The sequence below is a fragment of the Dermochelys coriacea genome, chromosome 7 (assembly GCF_009764565.3).
Source record: "Dermochelys coriacea isolate rDerCor1 chromosome 7, rDerCor1.pri.v4, whole genome shotgun sequence".
Lineage (NCBI taxonomy): Eukaryota > Metazoa > Chordata > Testudines > Dermochelyidae > Dermochelys > Dermochelys coriacea.
In genome coordinates, this window is record NC_050074.1 from 60,181,938 (window position 1) to 60,206,486 (window position 24,549).

The window sequence follows — 24,549 nt, forward strand, 5'->3', positions numbered from 1 at the left end:
TAGCTGATATGCAAACATAAGGAACCCATTAAAGGCTCTTTGGATGCTACAGTAGTGCCAGTTAAATGCCTCAGTTGCCACAGTTACTAGCAGGCTGCTCTTGCCTGGTAGGGCAGTGATGCCATCATCTGATCCCATGGAGAGAGCCCAGCTAGATGTCTCAGTAAAAATTCTTGGGATGCGGCCATCAGTGCACTCTGCTGAATACCCAGATCCCCTACACCAAATGCAGTCCCTCAGCCCAGCAGGTCAGGAAGCTCCTGTATTTTAACCTGTGCTGAAACACTGCTGGGTGCAATCAAGGAGAGCGTAGCCAGGATCTGGGCACAGCGGGGATTCAGGCCAGCCTGTGGACCACCTTAGTGGCCCGATGGATGGTCTCCCACCATCAGTGGATGCAGGGTGGACATCCATTCTCATTTTTCTAGATCTTTCCGCAGCATTCAACACATCGACCAGGAAGCGCTGGAGCGGCCGTGTGTTGCCAGGGCACGTCTCTCTGGGAGCACTTCACATAGTGCTACGGGTTATCGCTGCATTACATTAGTGCTCAGCAGCATGAGTGAGTGGGTTTCCAGGGTGCCTAGGGGAATTAGACACCCACATCCTTCCCTTCAGTTCCTTTGAATATCCCATCCTTGGTGCTGCAAAGGTGGGAGCCACTGTTCTTCTTAGAGTACCAGCAGGAGAGGACCCACTGGTTCGACACCGTTAATGCACTTCCTCAGCTGGGGGCTGGGTTCTCTGCAGTCAGGTCAGGCCCTGCTCCTCCATCAGCAGGCCCTGCTATGCAGAGAAACATCCTCCCTCACACCTGCAAATGCAGGCAGCAAATCTGCGTGTTGGGGGAAATGCCGACATGCCAAGGCGGTGAGAAGCAGCAGCCCTGAATGTACAGTACCCAACCCTTACCTCATCCCCCTGCCCCTACCACACTCCTCACACCCTGCCCCAACGCCACTCCACCACAAGGGGACGGGGCTAACTCAGGGAGAACAGGGGGTTTCAAAGCCAGCTCCTAAGCGATCAGAACATGCAGCAAAGAGGAGCAGCACACAGGGGAGTTTTGTGAGGGAGTGAGAGGTAGATACACCTAACAAACACACTCTGAACTTAGGCTAAAACAAACAAACAATTAAAAAAAACCTCTCATAGTAAAAAGAATGCAGGCAGAGTCCAGCAGCAGGGAGGGGGCTACCCAGTTTATTGCACTGAATGTAGCACGTACGATTACCCGCCTTGTGGGTAGGTGGCTTATGTGTGCATTCGGTGCAAGCAGCTCCTGGCCCTCAGAAACCGAGGGGAGGCTCTGGAGACCAGAGAGGCTGAACTGGAGGAGCTAAGGGAGACAGAGAGATACACAGAGGAGACTTTCAGGGACACAACAGAGCAGTCCCACCCCAGCCTGACAGCCTCTGTACTGTCAAGGAGGATGAAAGTCTCAGGGAAAGAGAACATAAAGGTGGAGCAAAGGAAAATGATCCCATAGTTGGGACTCTCCTTCCAGTAGATGTCATGGTATCCTCTCGCACTGAGGACCCTTCTCTGTGGGAGGGAATCCCAGCTATTAGGAAGTGACAGGTAATAGTAAAGGGGGATTTGATTATTATAAGTATAGATAGCTGGGTTTGTGATGACCAGGAGAACCACATGGTGACTTGCCTGCCTAGTGCGAAGCTTGTGGACCTCTTGAGACATCTGGACAGACTTATGTGCTGGGGTCAAAGTACATGTAGGTAACATAAAATAGGGAAAGTTAGGAGAGAGGTTCTGGAAGCAAAATTTGGGCTGTGAGGTAACAGTAAAGTCCAGGAGCTTCAGGGTAGTATTCTCTGAAATACTTCCAGTTCCATGTGCAATGCCAGTTATACAGGCAGAACTGCCTGGCGATTTGATGGGAGTAGGTAGGAGGGGTTTACATTTATTAGGAACTGGGGAACCTTTTGGAAAGGAGAAGCCTATACCAGAAGGATGGGCTCCATCTAAACCAAAATGGAACCAGACTGCTGGCAGGTAAACTAAAAAGGTCATAGAGAAGTTTTTAAACTAAGACTTGGCAAAAAGCCGACAAGTATGGAGGAGCACACTCCTAAGGGAGAATTTATTAAAGGGGATCCTCTATCTCCTAGTAAAGGGGAGAGGACAGAAGATGATATAAGAGAAACAGTCAAACAAAAGAGTCCCATTCAGTTACATCACATGAAGGCAGAGAACTAAATATTGACAAATATTATAAGTAAGGCTAAGATTTAATCATGGGTATTTTTAGTAAAACTCATGGACAGGTCAAGGGCAAGAAACAAAAAATCACAGGCCCGTGACTTGTTCATGACTTATACCATAAATACTCCTGATTGAATCTTAGCCGGGGGGAGGAGCCCCTGGCACCAGCTGCAGGTGCCCGCTGCCACTCAGGCTGCCGCCAGGAGGGAGAGGGAAGCCCCAGGGCCAAGCAGCTCCGGTGACAGGGGCCCGCTGCCGATCTAGCCACCACCGGGGGAGGGAAGCCCCTGGGGGGCCAGCGGCTGCTCCGGCCACTAGGGGAGGCTGAGGGGAAGCCCAGGGCCAGGCACTGATCCGGCTGCCCGGGGATCACTGCTGGGAGCGACTGAGCTGTGGTTGCTCCCGCCGCCCCTGGGACTGCTGCTCAGGTGGTCCCCAAGGCCAGCCACATTGGCCGCTACTCAGGCAGTCCCTGGGGCCAGCTGGCGGGGGCTGCCAGAGCTACAGTTGGTGCAGCTGGCTGCAGGGCTCTCTGAGCGACTGGCTGCAGAGCTGCTCTGGCAGGTAGCTGCTCGGGTGGCCCTGGGGACAGCCACACTGGCCACTGCAGAAATGACTTCCTGCAATCTCCGTGACAAACATGAAGCCTTAATTATAAGTGTTTGTATACAAATGCTAGAAGTCTAAATACTAAGATGGGTGAATTTGAGTGCCTGGTATTAAATAAGGATATTGATATAATGGGCATCACAGAAACTTGATGGAATGATGTAATCAATGGGATATGATAATACCTGGGTACAAAATATACAGGAATGACAGAGTAGGTCACACTGGTAGGGGCGTGGCACTATATGGGAAAGAAAGCATAGAGCCAAATGTAGCAAAAATCTTAAATTAAACAGTTCCATCTTTAAAAGAGCATGGATAGAAATTCCATGCTTGAATAATGAGACTATAGCAGTAGGAACATACTACCAACCACATTACCAGGACGGTCACTGTGATCATGAAATGCTCAGGGAAATTGGAGATGCTACAAAAACAGAAAACCCAGCAATAACAGGGGATTTCAACTCTCCCCATAGTGATTGGGGGAACGTGTCACCTCAGGAGAGATGCAAAGATAAAACTTTGAGCACCATTAACGACTGCTTCTTGGAGAAGCTAGTCCTGGAACCCACAAGGGAGAGGCAGTTTTGTATTTAGTCCTAAGTGATGCTTAACACATAGTGTTTGATGACTATTTAATACTGGTCCACATTATGTTGGTGCATAGTTTGATTTTTTGATGTTAGTACATTTCAGTTATTCTTAAAAAAATCGTTTCCTCTAAGCTTATAGAAACTTTTCAATTTTTTAAATTTTATTTGCCTATATATGGCATGAATAAATATAGATTTGCACATCCAGGCATGCAAATTGATCATCTTATATGACAGGGATAAATCATACATGCAAATCATGCATCAAAGTCATGAAATGGGCTACAAATGCATTAAAAAATAAGGTGTCAAAAGTTTAACAAATGGAGGAGGGATGGCAAAGCCTTTTCTTGCCTGGGAGACCTTTGGTTTAGGGCTGGCCCTGAGTATACAGACCCCTGTTATGGGAGACCTCCACAGCCTGGAGGAGGGGGTGGGGGAAGGTCGGAGCTGGCAGACACTGGCTGCATTAGGGAAGATGTTCCTCTGGACCACCCCATCTGCACATGCAGATCCCAAGCATGGTGAAACTGATGGCAGTGCCTGACCCTGGCATTTCAAAGGCAGCCCACAGCAAGACTGCCTGCACAGGCAGAGCCCTACACCGGAAGGGGCTGTGCACAAGAAAGACCCCTTCGTGCTCTTCCAGGCACAGACCCTGGGAGAGTGGCCACACCCCCATAGCTAGCAATGCAGGATTTCTAGTCCATAATGCAGTGCAGTGCCTTCTGGGTCATAGTCCCAGCTCTGCCACCTGGGGACCATCGGTTGGAGAAGGCCTCCTCTTGCAGCTGGATCTGCAGCTGGTTCCTCACCCCTCCTCACTGTCCCCTCCGCTGCCTCCCTGGCCCAGGTCTGAAGCAGCCCCATCTCCTCCCCCTGCCCTAACCTGGAAGCCTCCCCGGATAGCTCTTTCTTCAGTGTGGGGGAAGGTATAACCCCCCCGTAGAGCAGGACAGAATATTTTGGGTGAATAGTAAATTTGCTGAAAAACACATTGTTCAGGGCCACCAAAACTATCCATGAATTCAGGTAAAAATGGATGAATCATTTTAGCAGAAACAAAAAAAAGGTTTGGAAATATCTAAATGTTCCATTTGTTTCAGTGAGGAAAACTAAAAAAAATCAGCTTCTGTTCAAAACTGACCAATCTAATTTTCAGATTTTTCATTTTGCCCCCCACCCGCAAAATTCATTGTTTGCTCAGACCTAACCCCTAGTGAAATAATTTGGAAGCGCAGGGAGTGATGCAGGGGGATTACAGGGGAGGAGGATGAATTGAGGGGAGAAGGGGGGTGGAACAGGGATGAGTTGTGGGGAGGCGGAAGCGATGAAGGGAGACTCAGAAAAAAAGGGGAAAAGAGGAGCTGAGAAAGGGAGTAAGGTTGAGAAGGGGATGGTAAGGGGGGACTGGGAACAGAGATCTTGCGAAAAGAGTAGGGACCACAGAGAAGAGAGGTAAGAAGGGAGGTTGCAATTAAGCTAAATAATTAATGGTTGTTGTATCTATTGTTATGATTATATCAGCTACGGACAGGGAGGTGCTAAGGCAAAATCAAAACTTCACATCTAAACATCCTGAATTTTGATCCAAATGTTACAGCCTGGGCCCATCTCTGACCGGAAGCAAAATCAAACGGCATTGCAGGTGGGTTAGTGGAGGGTTTTAAAGATTTTAGGCAGGGGTTGTTGAAGCCACCGAGGGGGCTTAGAAGCACGCCTTCCATTAATTGCAACATGTGTCTGAACCCTCTAGAGGGCTTTGACAAATCTCAACCTTCAGTTCTAGCTGTTGGAGGAAGTTTCCCAAACTTGACCCAAATTTGTCTTTTCTTAGTGAAAAGGAAGATGCAAAAAGAATGCTCTTTGCTTTCTCCTCCAAGTGAGCTGTTCAGAGAGTTCACTACCCATAGTCCTGCTTTTGTGGTCATTCTCTCCACTGCGTTCTCTCCCAGACACTCATCTCATGGCCCCTGGATGCTGTTGTTTGCCATGCTGCTGAGAGAGATTGTACAGATCACTTGGGAGAAGACAGTAAATCATAACTATATGACAAGCTGCTTCTGACAGCCAGTCCTCTTGCCCAGCTCCTGGGGCTTTCTGGACTTGATTTTATGTGTTTCTGTGGTCTGAAATGTTCTATAAATCTCCTTGAACCTTTTAGAGCCTCCCTTTCTATTTCACTCACACAGTTCTGCAATTACTTGTTGTATTGGAAAGGTTATTGCTCGAGAAAGACCAAAGCTGGCAACTTCATTGCAGTTATTGTATCATTTAAATACGCAGTTCACTTTTCATGATTTTCTTAATAAAAATTTAATACAGAAAATAAATCTGAACCATTCCAGAGGATGCTTAGTACCTGAACCCATAAAATATAACCTCCCAGCCACACACTTGCTTCTCCAAAAGCATCGTCACTCTGAACTTCATGTCCAGTTATTGGAAATAAACTCATCCTTAGATTAAAGGGAAACCAACCAAGCCATGAAAGCTATTTGCATTGGCAGTGTGGTCTAGTCACTAGGCGTGAGGCTTGGAAGTGAGGACTCCTGGGTTCTAGTCTCAATTCTGCCACTTTAACTGCCCTGTGACTCAGTTTCCCCATCTGCCATATAAGGATAAGAGTAGAGCTAGTTGAAAAATCTCCTTCAAAACTGCTTTTGGAAGGAAATTGGGATTTTGAGGAAGTGAAAATTAGATTTTTTTTTCCAACTGAAAACCCAAAATCTGAAAATTATTGACTGAAATATGAAAATTATCTGGTTTTCAGCTCGTTTTGGCCAAAAATTTTCAGTTTTGATTTTTCAACTAAAAGTCAAAATTTTCCACAGGACCCATCCTTCCGTCCCATTTTCCAGGCAGCTGTAGATAGTGTAGCACTTTGTACCTGTGTAGAAGATATCAAAGGGCGGTTTACAAAATGTGGGTAGGTTTCATTATCCCCATCTTACAGCCTGCAAACAGGTACCTAGAGATTAAGGAATTTACCCAAAGAGCAACACTGGGAGCCATGAGTCCTGTGTTCTAGTCTCGAGTCTTCCCCGACTCACAGTGAAGTGTTTTAGCTATTGACTGACGCTGCCTCCCTTCTGTTCTTCTTTCTTAGCCAATTGCTAGTGTCTAGCAGTTCAAATAAAGGTGTAAAACAACCCAAAGAGCCCAGACCACATCTGGCCTGTTGAGAGTGGTGTGTGTGCTGAGAGGTAATGCTTTTTCCTGCCCGTTGTAGTGATCAGCTAGCTCCCTAGGGCCTGGCGTCTAGCAGAACTGAGTGAAAATTGGAATTTCTGTCCTGGGGGGAATTCTGAAATTCCATCCATTGTTTTCACCCCAGTTTGGGAGGAAAATCTGATATAGTCACGTTTTTCACAGAATAAACAGTTCATAAAAAAAAGTTTGACTTGGAAATGGCCACACATTTCATTCAGAGTCAGTTTGACGTTCCATTTCACTTTTCCAAAAATGGCATTTCCCACAGAAAAAATCATTACGGCAGAAAATCCCTGACCAGCACTGGTGTCCTACTGTCCTGAATATCTTAAGGCCTGATACTGCTCCATTTAAGCAGCGGGGGAGCAAAGCAGCTGTTGTTGATATCAATCAAAGGCCAGCTACCTACCTGCACACGTGCAGTAAGGTCTTGGCTTGATAATTAAATGCAACTTGGAAGGGAGGACGTGAAAAGTAGCTTAATATTTGCCTGCCTGTGTGACACCCCCGGCCTCTAAAGCCCTTGATGGCTCATTACAACCATTGGTATTAGGAAACTGCAAATGAACCACAGGGCTGAGGATGGAGACTGGCTGAGCTAGCTTTGAAGTCACGATGGAGTGAGCTGTGCAGTTTGCAGGGCGGTAGCAGAGGATGAATACAGAAAGAGGAGAGGAGAAGGGCCAGGGCAGCGGTGAAGAGGCAGCGCAGAAGGATCAGGCCAACAGCAAGGAGAAGAGGGAAGGCAGCTCCGGGATATATAGTGTTTGCGTGGGGCACAGAACAGGCCTGGGATCAGCAGAGGACAGCCGGGATGGGGTGTGATGCAGAGCCGTGAAGCACTGATTATTCTCCCCCCGGGATGGGCCATCGCTCCATCACTGTCATTATTTCCCACCACCTTTTCCTTGTCCCCATAGAGAGGGTTGGTGTGGAAACAGGGCCTCTGTATGTTGGTGACACCCACCCAAAGCGGGAGCAGTAGAGTCTCGGCTCTGCCCACTCCTGGAACAGGCCTCGGACTTCACTCCACTCGAACAGTGGGCTGAGGTTGCCCTGAGCCTTGCCAGCCGGTGCCTGATGCTTCTCATCTCATGCAGCTGTGCGTGCGACTTGGCTAGTGGCCTGCTTTCCCTTGGCTATGCCTGGGAGTTCGCAACCTACTTTCCCAGGCGGTGCTCTGCTGTGCATGCACCTCCACAGCTTGCTTTCCAGAGAGCATTCGGCCGTTCCTGCACCTTCACAGCCTGCTTTCCCTGGGGTGCTCAGCTGTGGGTGGCTCTGCTCTTTGGGTCCAGTGGTGACCAGCTAATAGCTTTAGTACAATTTTCTTTTTCAGCAATGGAGTACACAGGACAATTGTAACATACTGATCCTACCCCTGCCAACGTCTTTCCAGACGTTCCTTCTGAGCCAGGTCAGACTTATTTCCCCCATTTGGCAGGTGGGGACGCTAAAGCAGAGACAGGTTACATGACTCACCCAAGGTCGCATAAAGAGACAGTGGCAGAGAAAGGAATGGAATCCAGCTCCCCACACTAGCCATTACACCCCATGGCCTGTACCATGTATGTAGCTCAATCCACAGTGCCATGTCAGTAAGAACTTTCCCCTTTACAAGGTTTCTGTCACTACAAAAAGGAAAGGCAGCTGTTCTGACTATGCAGCTCAAGGTCTGGTGATGAGAGTCTAGGCTGGGAGCAGAAAGGAGGCAGGAGTCACAGGAGAAAGGAAGGCTAGTTCTGTGGTTAAAGCATTAGGCTCCCAGTCAGGAGACCTCCAAGCTCAATCCTCCGCTCTGCCACAGCCTCCCTGTGTGATGCTCTGAGTATCAGTTCCTCATCTGTGCAAATGGGGTGATACTAGTTGCGTTTGTCTTGTCTATTTAGACTGAGAGTGCTCTTACCACGTGTTCATGCAGTGCCTCACACAAGGGAGTTCTGTACTTGTTGGGCCTTCAGGTGTGATGGAGGACAGTTCATAATTCAAAACCAAACTACTTGGTTTAATGTTCGTTAACGTTGCTCTTGTCAAGAAATCAAATCATTAAAAAATTAGGAAATACAAATTTAAGGATTAAAAGCCAAGCACAGTTTCTAATAAAAGAACATGCACCCTTGCAGTTCACAACCCTCCTCCTCGCAAATTTCACCAAAACAACATAAAAATACAAAATACACATTGGAGATCAGTCCCCACACATAACAAATTAGTAGCTAAACTTTGATTCTGATTCCCTGTGGCATATTTACAAAAAAGAATTCCCAAAACAGGATCCAAATCTATATTCTGGCCTGTTTTTAAACATAACTATTTCACCAAACAAAAGCCACATCTGTGTAATGAACACGTAGAAGAGAAGAGCCCCTTCAAAGATATGATCTCTCTCTATTTCAGGTTTTATTACTCTCAAAAGATTTTGAATAGATGAACAAATCATTATCCTATGAAACTGAAAACCTTGATACAACCCTAACTATGATCTTGCGTTCGCCCCACCATAATAATACTGACCTACAAGATAGATTGGATAGGACTCACTGAGTCGTAATAGCCTCACATTAACATCTGCTCAGGTTATAGATCTAGGGGAACTTCCAGGGTTCTGCTTGGATCTTATTCCAAAACAGGGTGATATCTGTGCGTTTCCCCACTCTGGGCACCAAGGCCAACTCCAGCAGTCCAGAAGAGCTAATACTGACCACTGAGAATTACTGAAAAAAAGAAAAGGAGTACTTGTGGCACCTTAGAGACTAACAAATTTATTTGTCAGGTTTCAGAGTAGCAGTCGTGTTAGTCTGTATTCGCAAAAAGAAAAGGAGTACCCGTGGCACCTTAGAGACTAACAAATTTATTAGAGCATATTTATTTATTTATTTATCACACAAATTTATTTGTGTGAGCTGTAGCTCATGAAAGCTTATGCTCAAATAAATTTGTTAGTCTCTAAGGTGCCACACGTATTCCTGTTCTTTTTGCGGATACAGACTAACATGGCTGCTACTCTGAGAAGTACTGAGAAGTTCTAAGCTTCTACTTCAGAGCAGGGATGGACCTCAGATCCAGATGTGAACTTCCCATGGTTCATAGAGGCTTTCAAGCCCATGCTCCATCTATACTTCAATATGTGCACTCTATACATTACAGAAAGCCCACATTGCACAGGAGGGCCACCCAAGATGTGGAAAGCTTTTGTCAAGGCAGAGAGGGTGGGATTTGTTCTCTCCTGATCACAACGACAGCAGCATCACTGAGCAGCATTGTTCTCCACCGAACCAGTTTTTGTGGCTCTGTTGCCCCCATCCGTCACAAGCAGGAAGGGAGGTGCCTGAGCTATTCCTACACTGGGACCTCAAGAGATGACCTGGGGCTATGCTGGCTCTATAAAAGCAAAAGGTGGCTAGCCTGACTCCACACGGCCATAAACAACATCCCCTTTAATAACAGCATTGCTAGAAAGGCAGTAGCCCAGCTGTAAAGGCTGTTGCTAATCTCCAGTTGCATTCTTGGGAACAGAACTCAATTCCTCCCCCCCCCCCCAAAAAAAAACAGCTGCTGCCGAGATTCCAGAGCCAGGGGCTTGAGGACAGTAAAGAGATTACACTGCTGATGATGCTCCAGAGTCATGACCCCAACGGAGAACAATGCCCCTTTGAAAGTCCAGCATTCCAAGCCAGTGCTATTAATTGCTCATGATGGAGGTTTGCCAAACTGCCTGAGGATACTCTAGGCACAGGAGTCTGATTCTCCTCCATGAACAGCTTTACCCCAGTGCCACTCCTTTGACTCTAGGGGAGCTGTTCCTACTTTACAGCGATGCACACAAGAGCAGATTCAGGCCCCACGATTCCCAAGCTGCAACATCCACCAGCCCAAGGCCACTTCAGCATTTAATGGGCTGACTTGCTCCTTCAATAGGCTGGACTTCAAACAGAGCAGTTTAGGCCAGAGAAAATATTCTCTAATGTGTGTCTCTCAGAGCTGGTAGGGTTGAAGGCCAGAAGGACCCACCAGATGATCTAGACTGACCTCCTATAGCTCACAGGCCAGCAGCACCACCCGGCACCCGCACACTAAACTCAATAACCAAAACTAGACCAAAGTATTACAGCCCGCAGGATACTAGACTTATGTGTCATAAACAGAGAATGCGTTGACAAGCAGGCCCCAGCGATGGTAGGGAAATTATTCACATTTGTCCCATTGTCCTGTTACATTGCTTGCGTTGCTTGATGTCATGTTACATCGGGTCAGGCTCTAGGTATGCATGAGCCAGAGGAACATGACATGTTCCCCAATGACTGAGTGCAAAGCTCAAGGGCCGCACACAGGGTGTGTCTACACTGCAGCTGAGAACGAGCCTCACACTGAAAATAGCAGTGTGGCTGTTTTCGCTCAGCTAGGAGCTCAGGGTCTGAAGCTCAGGGGGCGGGTAGGCTTGAGAGCTCCAGTTTCCCCCTGAGCTGGCACGTCCACACTGCTATTTTTTAGTGAGAGGCTCACTCCCAGCTTCAGTGTGGACACACCAAGGGAGGCCCCGGATCAGCTGTCCAGGGACAGCTGTTTGCTAGTCACCTCAGCTGTGCTCAGACAATGGGGCTGATCCAATCTCTGCCCAGCCCGACATCAGAGCTCTGACTCCGCTCATCTAAATGGCTTGGCCTTCCTTTAGTCTTGTTGGGACAACCATAATGGCCTGAGGGCCATCCTGCCCCCAGGGCATCGTCAGGAGTTCCATTAGTGTTCCCCTCATGCTCAGAGCCAGCCAGAGCAGCTGCCTGGCTAGGGGCTGCTGAGGTTTTAAGAGGTAGTTGGATGCAGAGGTGACTGGAAGCCACCACCACCACCACCACCACTACACACACACACAGAGAGGCTGGGGTAGCTTAGTCATTGCTATGTAGGGTGACCAGACAGCAAATGTGAAAAATCGGGATGGGGGTGGGGGGTAAAAGGAACCTATACAAGAAAAAGACCAAAAATCGGGACTGTCCCTATAAAATTGGGACATCTGGTCACCCTACTGCTATGCATGTCCATGTGGGGAGATGAATGGCTGCCCACTGTTCTTATTGCACTAGCATATCCCTCAGCCCACACCTGGAGAGGGGCCCATGTCCCCCTTGCTATCAGCCAGGCCTTTGGTGGAGGAAAGGTCACATTGTAGGGCCTTCTCCTGCCCAGTGCTGAGCACCTTCCTTTCCTAGTGACATTGCTGGGAGATGATGGTGCTCACCACCCTGCAAAATCACCTAGCAAAATCCTTCGGTAGGAAGCAGATGATTTTCACCCGGTTTTGTAAGAGGTCGGTCAAGGGGGACTGATCAGCATGTGCTGTGTTTGTACAGCATCTAGCTCAATGGGCCATGACTCAGGCTCCTAGGAGCTATAGTAATACAAATAATAAATCATGGTCAGACAAATAAGCCAAAGATCTTCAAGGTGCTTCACAAACATTGGCCAGGTTTCTTCTGCACTGAGACTGATTTGTTCCAAGGGATTGGGAGATGAGGGGCTGTCTGGGAGTCAGCTATAACTCCGGCATTCTGCAGGCCAGGCTGCATTGGCTCTGGAGAGAATTAAGGTGGCCTAGGGGCTGCCCTACCTTACACCAGTCGCATATGGTCCCTAAAGGATCATATGCCAGGAGAGCTGTACTCTGTCCCATCCCCTCTCCGGCCTGGTGCCCCAATGTCCCCTAGTGCCAGAGGAGGGACTGGTTGGTGCACAAGCTAGTTCCACTGTCTTTACCCTGGCTGAGAGCTCCTCCACCCCAGTGCCATTCTCAAGTGGGCATGCACATCTGAGTGGATTCTGGCTCCTTTTTGCTGCTCAGATGTCACATAGGAGCTTGATCAAAGTAGAACCTGGCCCATTAATTTTAATCCCCAAAAATGTGCCACAGAGTTAATGCAATATCATATCCTCATTTCACAGAGAGGGAAACTTAGGCACAGATGGGGTGAAGATCCCACAGAGGGCTAGCAGGAGAACCCAGATCTTTTGCCTCCCGACCTTCTACTTGTACCCAGACAGCACTCCCTCCAGTAGCCCGATATTTCATTCTCCCTATGCACTGCCAGGGGCAGAAACTACAGACTTCACGCAGGAAAGAAAACTTAAAAGTGGATTTAATAATATAACCCGAGCAAGTAACCAAACCCAGCACAGCCTCCAGGGGGGCAAGCACTGAGACCAGGCTGCAGGACCAGGATGAGTTCAAAGGAATTGGTGGGACGGAGCAGGAATGTGAGGGATGAAAGCAGGAGACTTGACACTGACCCTGGTTAGGGGGTCAGTAAAATGTCGCTGCTAATCCTACCCTTGAACAATGGGCGTTTCCCTGCTGTGGGGACAATCCCTTTCTTCGGTGAGTCATGGTGCTAAGCCAGCTCAGCATTTTGCAGGGGCACCCAGCTGAAACCAGGTTCAATGGCCTGCATTCCAAGTGAGGAACGGGGTCTACGCCTCCCAGCATCCATGTGTCACAACAGGCTCGGGCATGTGTCACTGAGCATGAATTGACTTCAACAAGCCTATCGCACAACCCCAGACATTATCACAACTGGCCAGTCATGGACATGAGGCGAAAACGTTAGTTTTGGGGATATTTATGTATGAGGCCTGAAGAGAGGACTGGACTGAAGAGAGGCTCTGTGGCCTGCAGTCCAGTACGCCACCTGAAAACACAGTGAATTCATTGCCAGCATGCGGCCGACCGTGGACTTCTGAAAAGATCTTAAATATCCAGCTGTGTAACGCTTCAAACATTTACACTTCTAGGTCAAGAGAGTTACTCTGGGCTTCCATCAGCAGAACCCCACTCAGAATGCAGCCCATTGCCTCAGTCCCCACAGCACCGCCAGGGAAAGAGAGGCCTTGCCGGCATTTCATCAGATTCTAAAAAATGAAGAGCTGGATTCCCCCTCATTTTCCGGCAGTGATCACATTGTTCTCCATTCACTGTTCCACATTCATCTCTGTTCAAAAATTTTCAATCATCCAAACAGAGAGCAGAATCTGTGCAGAGCGACCAATTACACCCCACAAAGAGCCACAAGAAATAGTCTGAGAATCAGAGGGCTGAACAGTGGAGAGAGATTGAATTGCAGATGGCCCAGTGGTTAGCATGTTAGCTTGGCTGAGATACCCCAGTTTGATTCCAGCTGTGCCCTAGCCTTCCTGTTTGACTTTGGGTATGTCACTTAGCCTCTCTGTCCCTCCACTCCGCATCTGTATCTTGGAGATAACAGCCCTGCCCTGCCTCACAGGGTGTTGTGAGATGCTCAGATCATATGGTACCATGGCACAGGTAAGCACCAAGATAGAGCCATTCCATGGATGTATTTATGGGAGGAATAGATTGACAACTTCCAGGACAGGTTCATGAGTGAGTCACAAACACCTCCCACCACCCCCCAAAAACAGCCAACATTTCTCCAACTTATGGTGCAACAAACGCCATCCAACCAGCTCTGGTAAAGCTTTCCTCTTCCATCCCAACATCCCTTCTTCCCCGCACCAGCTCTTAGGTTTGGCTTACACACAGTAGCCTCCCGCCCAGCCAAATCCTTATAAAAATTACACCGGCGCAACTTTGTGTAGGACACTCTGGGATTACTGTAAACCTTTGAATGGTTTAGCTTGTATCTGTGAAGCCCATCCACCCAGCCAGTTGCACTGATTTAACTAGACTGGTTCTTAAGCCCATTTAAGTTAAACTAGTGCAACTTGTGTGTACAGGCATGATTCCTGCTGTCTTACCCACCTCTCTTCCTCTGTTTGATTTTTTCCTCCCATCTCTACTTCTCTTGTCTAGACTAAGATATGGAAGGTTTTAGCTAATACATATTAATAGCCTTCTGTAGACAAGGCAATGTGCTTTTAACATGTTAAACTGATCATGTTAAACCGTCTTGTCTACATTACACTACCAACATGTGTTAGCTAGCAAGGCTAGCTAAGGCAAGGCTTAGACAAGGCTCTGGTCAGAAGGCTCTGTGGATTTATACTAACGTCACAGCATCTGGCTTAATTAAATACAGCGTCTGCATAATTAAAGGGGAAAGCATTCGCTCCAGCTAGTAGTGTACAAACTCCAGGGGAAGGCATGGGCCCTGATCAGATGCCTGGTCTGCTTCTGCTTCCTGAACGCAGGCTCACTCCAAGCCTGGGTTTGTTTTTGTTATTTCCAACTTGTTCTGTAAGGGCCCAACCCAAAGCCCAGTTGAACCAACAAGAGTCTTTCATCTGACTCCAGTGGGTTATGGATCAGGCTGTATCTGATCAGGCCTGTTTTCGCAGGCCAGAGTTGACAAGCAGGCGCTGAGCGGCTTGTTGATCTGAGAAGGGAGCAGAGGCTGAGCAGGAGCCGCCTGTTACGTGGCTACAGCACAAGTGCTGCCGGCCCAGAGAAGTGGGAACAGATTTTTAAAAAAACCAAAGCAGAATCCTTCACAGTAGCTTATCTGCTGCCAGCCAGTGGCCCCTCTGCTGCTGCACTCCTGTGAGAGGCAGGTAGGTGCCTGCTAGCGAATGCTAATGAGGAATTTAATTGCTATTAAACACAACTCTGGCTGGGGGCCCAGCGCTTCTCCCCCCACGTTCTCTCCCATGCCAAGAAGTGGCTCACACACCCTGCGAGAAACAAGGGAAACCCCTGTGCAGAAAGCCTTGCCTGTTGAAGCCTCCTGGCCATGGTTTGTGAGGGCTCAGCAGGGTAAGGTCACCCCAAATCCCCTCCCTTGCTTTCAAAAGAACCAGTGGGGTGCAGGGTTCCTGGGTCACTGGTTACCGCGTCTGTGGTGCTGGGCTTGCTGTCACTGTGGGCCTGGCTCTCCGGAGCGCAGCAGGGTTTCCACAGGAGCCAGGGCTAGCTGAGTGCACACATTGGTACTGAAGGGACCTGCTGGCTAAGGAGTGCTGTAGCCATTCACACTATCCTGCAAGGATGCTGTAGAAAGAAAACACAGCCCGAGTCAGACACAAATCCATACTCCCCCCAGGGCTCCTGGACTGGTTTGAGCCCAGTGGATCTGATTTGGTCTGGGCAGTAAGGACTTCTCTAAGGACAGAGTCAGACGGCAGGGTTTCTCCTGGGGAGAGCAGGAACAGAGACACTCGGTGCTAAGGGATCCCTCAGTGAGAGGAAAGAAGTTTGCTCAGAGTCTGCAGGGGGCAGTCAACAGTGCACCTGGGAGAGAGAGGGGTGAAGACCACACAGCTCTGGCCTGCTGGAGGTTTTGTTCATGGCTCAGCACACAGACTCTGGGACCCCCCCCCCCAGTACTCAAAGAATTCTCCTCTCACATACACACCCCCTCCTCACACAGAGAGAAAAAGATGTGTTCTTACCCTGTGTTAGCCAAAATGTGGTGACTAACAAACAATCAAGCACTAGTGAATTCAAGGCATAGTCTATACTTTTCACACCGGTTAGCTGGTGGACGTAAGGACCAGGGGCCAGTTTAGCATTCATCGCAGCCAGTTGACACCTATGAAAATTACCATTGCCTTGGCCACACCAGGATTTTACCACATCAGCTCCCTTTTTTGCTAGTGGAGACAGACAAGGCCTTACATACATGGTAGGAATAATAGATTAAAGCTACCATCTTCCCCTGAACGTATGCAAACATAGCAAAGCGCCTGTTACATCCTGGGAGGTGGGGGATGGGCTGTGCGGCAGTCATGTTACAATCAGGCCCTCACTGAGCGACTCGAAGAGGGGTAATGCATGTGTGGATAGGCAACCGGTTGTGTGGATCTGAACTGTCGAGTGATACAGCTGTTCTGGAGGGGACTACTACATAATCAGGTCTGATCTTCTGTATATCACAGGACATTAAATTTCACACAGTTATCCCTCTACTGAGCCCAATAACTTTGAATGAAGATGGGATGTCTTTCTAGAAGATAAGCTTCTAAAAACACCAAGAGATGGAAAACCCATCACTTCCCTGGTAGTTTGTTCCAATGGTTAATCAGCTGCACTGTTCAATACTGGTGCCTAGTTTCTAATTGGAATTAATCTGGCTTCATTGTGTATTTCCTGGGATTTGTGGGTGTGATTTGCCTTTAGCAAAAGTAACTGACTTTAATGAAGTTCTTTGCATATTTGATTTTATATCAATTGAGTTTACCCGCATCTATTTCATAGATTCCAAGACCAGAAGGTACCATTGTGATCATCTAGTCTGACCTCCTGTATAACACAGCCCAGACAATGTCCCCACAATAATTCCTAGAGAAGCTCTTGTAGAAAAACATACCATCTTGATTTTAAAATGTTCAGTGAGTGAGAATCTTGAGCTTTATCTGTTATGGTGAATGTCCTAACAGAGTAGTAGTGGTGTTATAGCCATGTGAATCCCAGGATATTTGAGAGAGAAGATGGATGAGGTCACATCTTTGATTGGACCAATTTCTGTTGGTGAGAGAGAAGCTTTGGTGCATTACAAAGCTCTTCTACAGGTCTTGAAAGTTTGTCTCTTTCACCAGCAGAAGATGGGCCAGTAAAAGATGTTTCCTCACCCCCCTTGTCTCTCTAAATTATCAGTGACTCAGAAACAGGTAATGCCATTTTTGACACAGAGTGCCCACCCCTCCCCCTCCCCTTTTGCCCACTGGAGCCTTCCGAAATAGGTTATAACCATTGATTTTAACATTCAGATTGTGCAAATCATCCCGCCAAGTTTCAGTAATATCAACTAGATCAAATGTATGCTCATAAATGAGCCATTTCAATTCCTCATTTGCTACCCAGGCTCCTAGCATTGGTATATAGACAATTCAAGAATTTCTTCTCTCTATGTCCTTTGGTTCTGTAATTAATTTTGTTCTCAATGTCTCGATTGTGTGCTGAGTGCCCATATCTTCCCTCTTTTTACCTTCCCCTTTTGCTATAAGTTTAATGCCCTCTTGTCTAGTCTAGCCTGCCTGTCCCAGGGGAGATTGGTCCCACTTCTGCTTGTGGACATTTTTGGGGCTTTACCCAATATGGTCTTACTTTGACAGGACACGGACAAGAGATTTTAAATATTTGTAGTAGCATTTTTCCCCACTGTTAAATATTTCTCATAACAACTCTAAGGAAATCATTAAACAAGATCTCTCACTCCCATGTGGGTGCATGCTGGTTTAGTACTCCAGGAAGTGGCAGCACGACTGAGAGTCAGGACTCACCAGATGGGATCAGACCCAAGTGCCATCTAACCTCATCTCCTGTGAGTCTCCAGCACCAGCTGCTTCTGAGGAAGCTGCAAAAACCCTGCAGGAGCAGATATGGAGTTATCTGCCCTCCACAATAGGTCTCATCCTGGTCTCTAACGGTTAGGACTTGTCTACACATAAAAGTTGCCCTGCTTTACCTGTACCATAACTACACTGATATAATGAGAACTATACCATACCCCTAGTGTGGACACAAGTATACCAGAATAAATGTGCTGATAGCCATGTAGCTATTCCTACATTGGTATAGGCACCTTCATACTGATATAACTGCATCCATGCGAGGGCTTTTAATGGTACAACTATTTTGTTCAAAAGATCACACCTGTACACTGAAAAGTTTTATCACTATATCTATTTGGCTAGGGCAGGCCCTAGAGATTGGCCTAAACCCTGAAGCGTGAAGTCTGATATTCCTTCCAGAATTCTCATTAACAACAAGAAGTGTAACTTTGGCTAGCATAATTATAATTCTGGATAAATTAACTCCCAGTTACATGAAACAGTATCCCTGAACCTGTAAAAGAAAGGAAGTTTATTCTCTGGTTAAAGAAAGATCCTAGGAGGTACAAAAAGAAGAGCTATGAGACCCTAAATGAAAGCATTCCTGAATGGTAAGAGCCATTGTGAGTTGAGGGGACACAGAAAATGAGCCTTTGATAAAACTCGGTAAAAAAAATAAATCGCTCTTTATTTGCCTTGGAGATTCCTTTGATGTCAATACAACATTTCTTGGAAAGCTTCACTGTCAGACTTCAGAGAGTAAAAGGGAAACCAGTGTGTTTGTTTATCAATGGACAGCTGCAGTCCAGTCTCTGGCCACAATGCGCTTTGGCCAGCCCTACACGACAACTTCTGCCAGCGTAGCTGTGTCAGTCAGGGTGTGTGTAAAGAGGTGTGATTCCCCAACCAGCAGAGCTATGCTGACAGAAGCCCCCCTGTGTAGATTTGGATACACCAGTAAAACTGCACGTTTAGTAGCTGTGACATTGGCAGACCTAGTGCCAGCTCATGGCAAGGTCCCCATGTCTCAGCTGAACACTGACAGATACCTAGCTGGGATCAGTCTGGCTCACTTGTGGGTTAATATTGCTAAGATAGGTATTAGAATTACAAGAAAGTTTTAGTGTTTGAAGTCTATTGAATGCTTGTGAGTTGCTCCCAGCACTAAACTGACTTCTAATAGTGGTGTTCCATACTGAAATGTAATATGTGAGCCTCGGTGACCGTATGAATCACAATACAGGAGAGGAACATCAATTAGTGTGATGAGCTGCTCTTCTCCAGAAATTGTTACGCCCTTCCAAAAGAGGATGGGTGTATCTTACGGCTGGAAACTCCCTTCATCTGGACTGAAGAATTATCAACAAAAGGATGAAGGACTCTTACTGTTCTTCTGCTGCCCTCCTTGTGAAGATGAGTCATGCAAGAGGACCCTTCCTATCAGCTGAGTTTGCAGTTGAGAGCACATGGCAGGAGGGGGTTAAAAACTCCAAACAAAAGAAACTACAGATCACTGTGCTGCTGGGACTCTGGAGGGGCAAGAAGTTTCCAAGGCATAAGCAAGAGATCCCCAGTGCTTAGCCTGGTATAGCCCTAAAAGATAAATAGAATTTCCTGATTATAGAAGCCTCTATTGCCTTTTAAAACCTAAGACTGTAACTCATTTGATTCACTTCCTTTAACCTTGTAAATAATGCTCTACTTTCCTTGTCCTATTTCATAAATCTTCATATCATTTATTATAGGATTGGATACAAGTGTTGTCCTTGGTGTGAGATCTAGGATGCAATTGACCTGGGGTAAGTGACTGATGATTTGGGACTAGGATGTTGCTGAACATTGCAGTGGCTCTTAGTCTTAAGAGCCATCTATCACAGAGATATGCTCACCTGGGTGACTGGACAGACCAGAGTATCTAAGGGGACTGCCTCTGATTCCATTTAAGGCAGTTAATATGCCTGAGGAGTTTGCATTTAGTACAGTTGGTTGGTGAAATCTAAGTTGAGAACTCATGACCAGTTTGGGGTTTGTGTCCTGGTTTCTCAGTCTGCCCTGAGGTTGGTACTCTCGCTCTTGTGTCACCTTTCAGAGCATCACACCAGTGTAGCTTCCTTTGCTTTACTTTGGAATGGGGAAGGACACAGGGAAGAGCCACACAAACAATGAATGGATGGGAAAACATGTCTGTAGTGATTGGAGCTTCCTGAGTCAATCTATTTCGCTTAACCAAGAGAAGGTTAAGGGGTGACGTGAACAGAGTCTAAGTACCTACATGGGCTCTTTAGTCTAGCAGAGAAAGTTATAACACTAGCCGATGGCTGAAAGCTGGAGCTAGATCAATTTAGACTAGAAATAATTACGCTCACTGTTAAAAATCTGTGCCTTACCTACTGGAACAATTGACCAAGGTTTGTAGTGGATTCTCTATCACTGGCCATTTTAAAATCATAAATGAACTAGAGCATCTCTTTCAGATAAACATCCAAACAGGGTTTCTTTCAGGGAAGTACTCTGGCCTGTCTTGTGCAGAATGTCAGACTGGATGATCACAGCGGTCCCTTATGGTCTTAGAGCAGCAAAAGAACACCTTTGACCGTATAAGCAGCATCCATATTTAGGAATGTGTGATGTATTGACAGGAACTGTGACCGTATAGATCATTGTTGAACCTCGTTTTGTACAGAGGCGGCCAAGTGGGGTGTCTATGGAAAGGTTGTAGTTTCTTGGTTATAATTATGTTGTCTGTAGGTGTGTACCATTTTTGTATTCAAAGTTATGAATATTGGCTATGTATTTATTTGATTTTAAGTAGCCTTAGTGAAGCATTTGGTCAGCTTCTTGAGAAAAGACTATTCTCAGTAAGTGCCCAATGAAGAAACACTTAAGCTGACAATGGACTTGGAAGACGCCAATCCACATCTGAGCTTTCCTGGGAACGTTCAAGCTAACATGTGGGCAATGGCATCAGCCTGTAGGGAACTGAGTTATGCATGGACATGTGACTTGCCCATGTGACTCCAAAACTCCATCTTGTGGCTGTGATGCTGTATAGGAAAACACAAGGGGTTTCTCCCCCACAAGACAAACTATATAAGGCCTGGGGAGACCCCTCCATCTTGTCTTCAGCTGGCTCAACAGATAGGCTCTCCACCCCAAATAGATGCCTGAAAGAAACTGGAACAGAGGACGGTAACTACGGGTGTGTGAGTGATTGCTGGACCCAGACTAGGAGGAAGTCTAGTCTGTAAAAGAAGCTTATTGGAACAACTTTGAGGGTGAGATTTACCTGCATTTAGTTTCTTACTGTATTAGGCTTAGACTTATGTGTTTTATTTTATTTTGCTTGGTAATTTACTTTGTTCTGTCTGTCATTACTTGGAGCCACTTAAATCCTACTTTTTATATTTAATAAAATCATTTTTACTTATTAATTAACCCAGAGCAAGTATTAATACCCGGGGGAGCAAACAGCTGTGCATATCTCTCTATCAGTGTTATAGAGGGTAAACAGTTTATGAGTTTATCCTGTATAAGCTTTATACAGACTAAAACGGATTTATTTGTGGTTTGGATCCCATTGGGAACTGGGTATCTGGGTGTTGGAGACAGGAGCACTTCTTAAACTGTTTTCAGTTAAGCCTGCAGCTTTTGGGGGATGTGGTTCATCCTTGGGTCTGTGTTTGTAGCAGGCTACTGTGTCTGTCACAACCAGGCAGGGCATTGAAGTTCCAAGCTTCCAGGGAAAATGGGCATAGGGATAGTCCCAGCACATCGGGTGGCAGTCCCAAGGGAAGTTTCTGTGACCCAACCCATCACAGAGTGCTTTGCTGGTGGGATATGCTGGCATGGCTATACCCACAAAGTGCTCCTAGTGTAGACAGAGCCAGAGAGCAAGTCCTGTGTGAATCTGGTACAGTCAGATGGACAGTTCTGAGGGCCACAGCTCTGAGGGGTGCAAGAATATTCCCAACAACTCTGATTTGATTTCCTCTGTTCGTTATGAATGTGGCAATATGCCCATTTCATCAAAACATAAAAAAATCACTACGTTTCCTGAATGAGTCATTTTCTGAGTGAAAAGGGGACAATTCTGAGCAAAAGATAGCCTTGAAACGCGAAACTCACACTGTGACATTTCAGCGTTCATACTCTCAGTGCAAAAATGGTCACCAGGTGAAATTTCATGGAAAATATAAAATAATCACCCAACATGAATCATCAAAAAAAAAAGCACTGAAATCTGAGTTCTCCATTAACAGGGACAGCTACTGCACGTGTAGCCTCCACATCCCCTCCACTCCACCACTGGCATCATTCAGGATCAGGTGCTCAGCTCCTGAGGGTAATAAACTCGTCTCCATGGTCTTGGCCTTTCTGATGAAACTACCAACAGGAGTGTGGTTGCGTGCTGTGAACACCTCTAGAAACTGGGTTGAGATGACAACAGTAACTTCACATGGGCTACTGAACAGCCTTCAAAGGACACCACCAGTCCATCATTCAATGACCAGAGCTGGATGCAAACTAACTACTAGAAATAAAAGACTCTAGCCCAATGCTAATTCCCTGAGCCATCTCAGTTCTCTGTGTCCACTCTTCTGTTAACTAGTTTTCAGTGAATACCGCACCTCATCATTAGGTGATACTCCTCCCAGAAGGAACTCTGGATCTAGATCTTCTGTGCATAATTTCCCATTTAGTCAAACTAAGGCCATTTCCCATAGCCTGTAGCAGTTTGCTAGGTGCCCCTTTCATAATAACACTACTCTGCATGTATGTAGCACCTTTCATCCTAGACTGTCCCGCAATAATCAGTTCTCATTGCATAGGTAACTATTATTATTCCCAGTTGGCAGATGGGGAGACTGAGGCCACAGAGGGAATCACTGGAACAAGGACACAGAGGGAGTCAGTGCACCGGAGGATCCTGGGAGTTCTGATCCCTAGGATCAAATCAGATCTTCTGCCAGTGAAGTGAGGAGGACTGGGGAGGTGAAGGCCCTGGCCCGAGCCAGGGACAATCGGGGCGGGGGGGGGGATGGACAGGAGGACCATTTGGCCTCAAATTTAGACATTTGTTAATTTTTAGCATTTGATAAGTTTTGCAACTTGTTTTTATACACATCCCTATCGGACCAAAATGTGACACACACTCTCAGCTTAGATCGGGAAATTTAAGCAAATAAGAGATTTGATTTGGTAAAAGACAATTTTTTTTGTTAACTGATATAGATTTTGTCATATTAAAACATTTAAAATGTTCATAAATATTAATAAAAATATATTGGTTCTGATGGCACAAGATTACGCTGATGAATGTGTCCTCTCAGATCAGTTGATTATATAAACAAACCACTACTAGTGGCTGTGCTGGATCAAGTGCACGTTGAAAGGTAGAAAATTGTTACATTTTAGTGTCTTTATAGTTTTATATCTGGATGACTAAGGAATTATTTATGTGTGATAATTCCTCATTATTATCTTCATATGGTAGCTAAAGGAGGTGACTGATTGGTTGGGTGAGCCCTTGCTTGGTAGCTTGACCATCATCATAGGCTTTTATAGTCTATAGGCCCAGATTCAAGGGGAAAATTTGTGTGGACAATCTTGTACAGTGAGTTTTGTAAGGACACATGTTTGGACATTATCCCTCTGTCTGTATCCGTGTCTGTGTTTACTATATATATGTCAGCCCTTTGTCTTCAGCTCATGTCCAAATTTGAATGCATTCTGATGTCATCTTTGTGGATGAAGCTACTTACAATGATCCACCAAACTAATCTGGTAATTGAAGCACGCAATGCTACACTTGTCCGTTGAGAGAGATAACACTGAAAGTCTTATCAATGACATTCAACAGATTTGTGAACAATGGGATGCGATCCTGGCTTAGTCCAAATTAATAGCACAGAATATTGGCATTTCATCTGAGTTCCCACCAATCACAACTTACCTATTGAATCCGATGCCGAGCAGCATTATAGGGTCTTCCTTGTCATCATTGACTCTATTCAATCAGGTTTTACACAGCAATTTGAGTCACTGCGACTAATTTGTACCCTTTTGGGGTTTCTTTGACAGTTCAACAGACTGAGTAATGAAGATCTACTTTCTGCAGCTGAAAAATGTCAGCAACAGTACAACAAAGAAATCTCAAAAGGTCTCAGTGACAAGGTCATCTTCCTCAAACGAATATATTCCACAAACTTTAAATTGGATTGCAAGCCAAAGGAATTGCTTCAAGAAATACTCGAACTTGGACTCTGTGGGGTGTTTTCTAATATCACAATTGCATTGCGAATTTTTATCAGTTTGCCTGCATCAGTGGCTTCAGGTGAACGCACCTTTAACATGTGGAAGCAGGTAAAGAACTATCACCATTCAACTGTGGGACAAGAGCATTTGAATGAGCTCGCCATGCTTAATATCAACTGTGACACTGCACGAAAGCTAGATTTTTCCTCAATAATTAATGCATTTGCACAGAAAAATGCTAGAAAAACATTTGTTAAATAAAAAAATATTCAAATTATGTCTCACTCTTTTTTTTTTTGGTGCCTTATTTTGTTTTCATGTGTTGTCATTTTTTATTTTTATTATGGCTAGGGGCCTCAAAAGCTGGAAATGGCCTGGGCCTCTCTGGACCTCTGAGAGGGCTTGGCCCTGGCTCCAG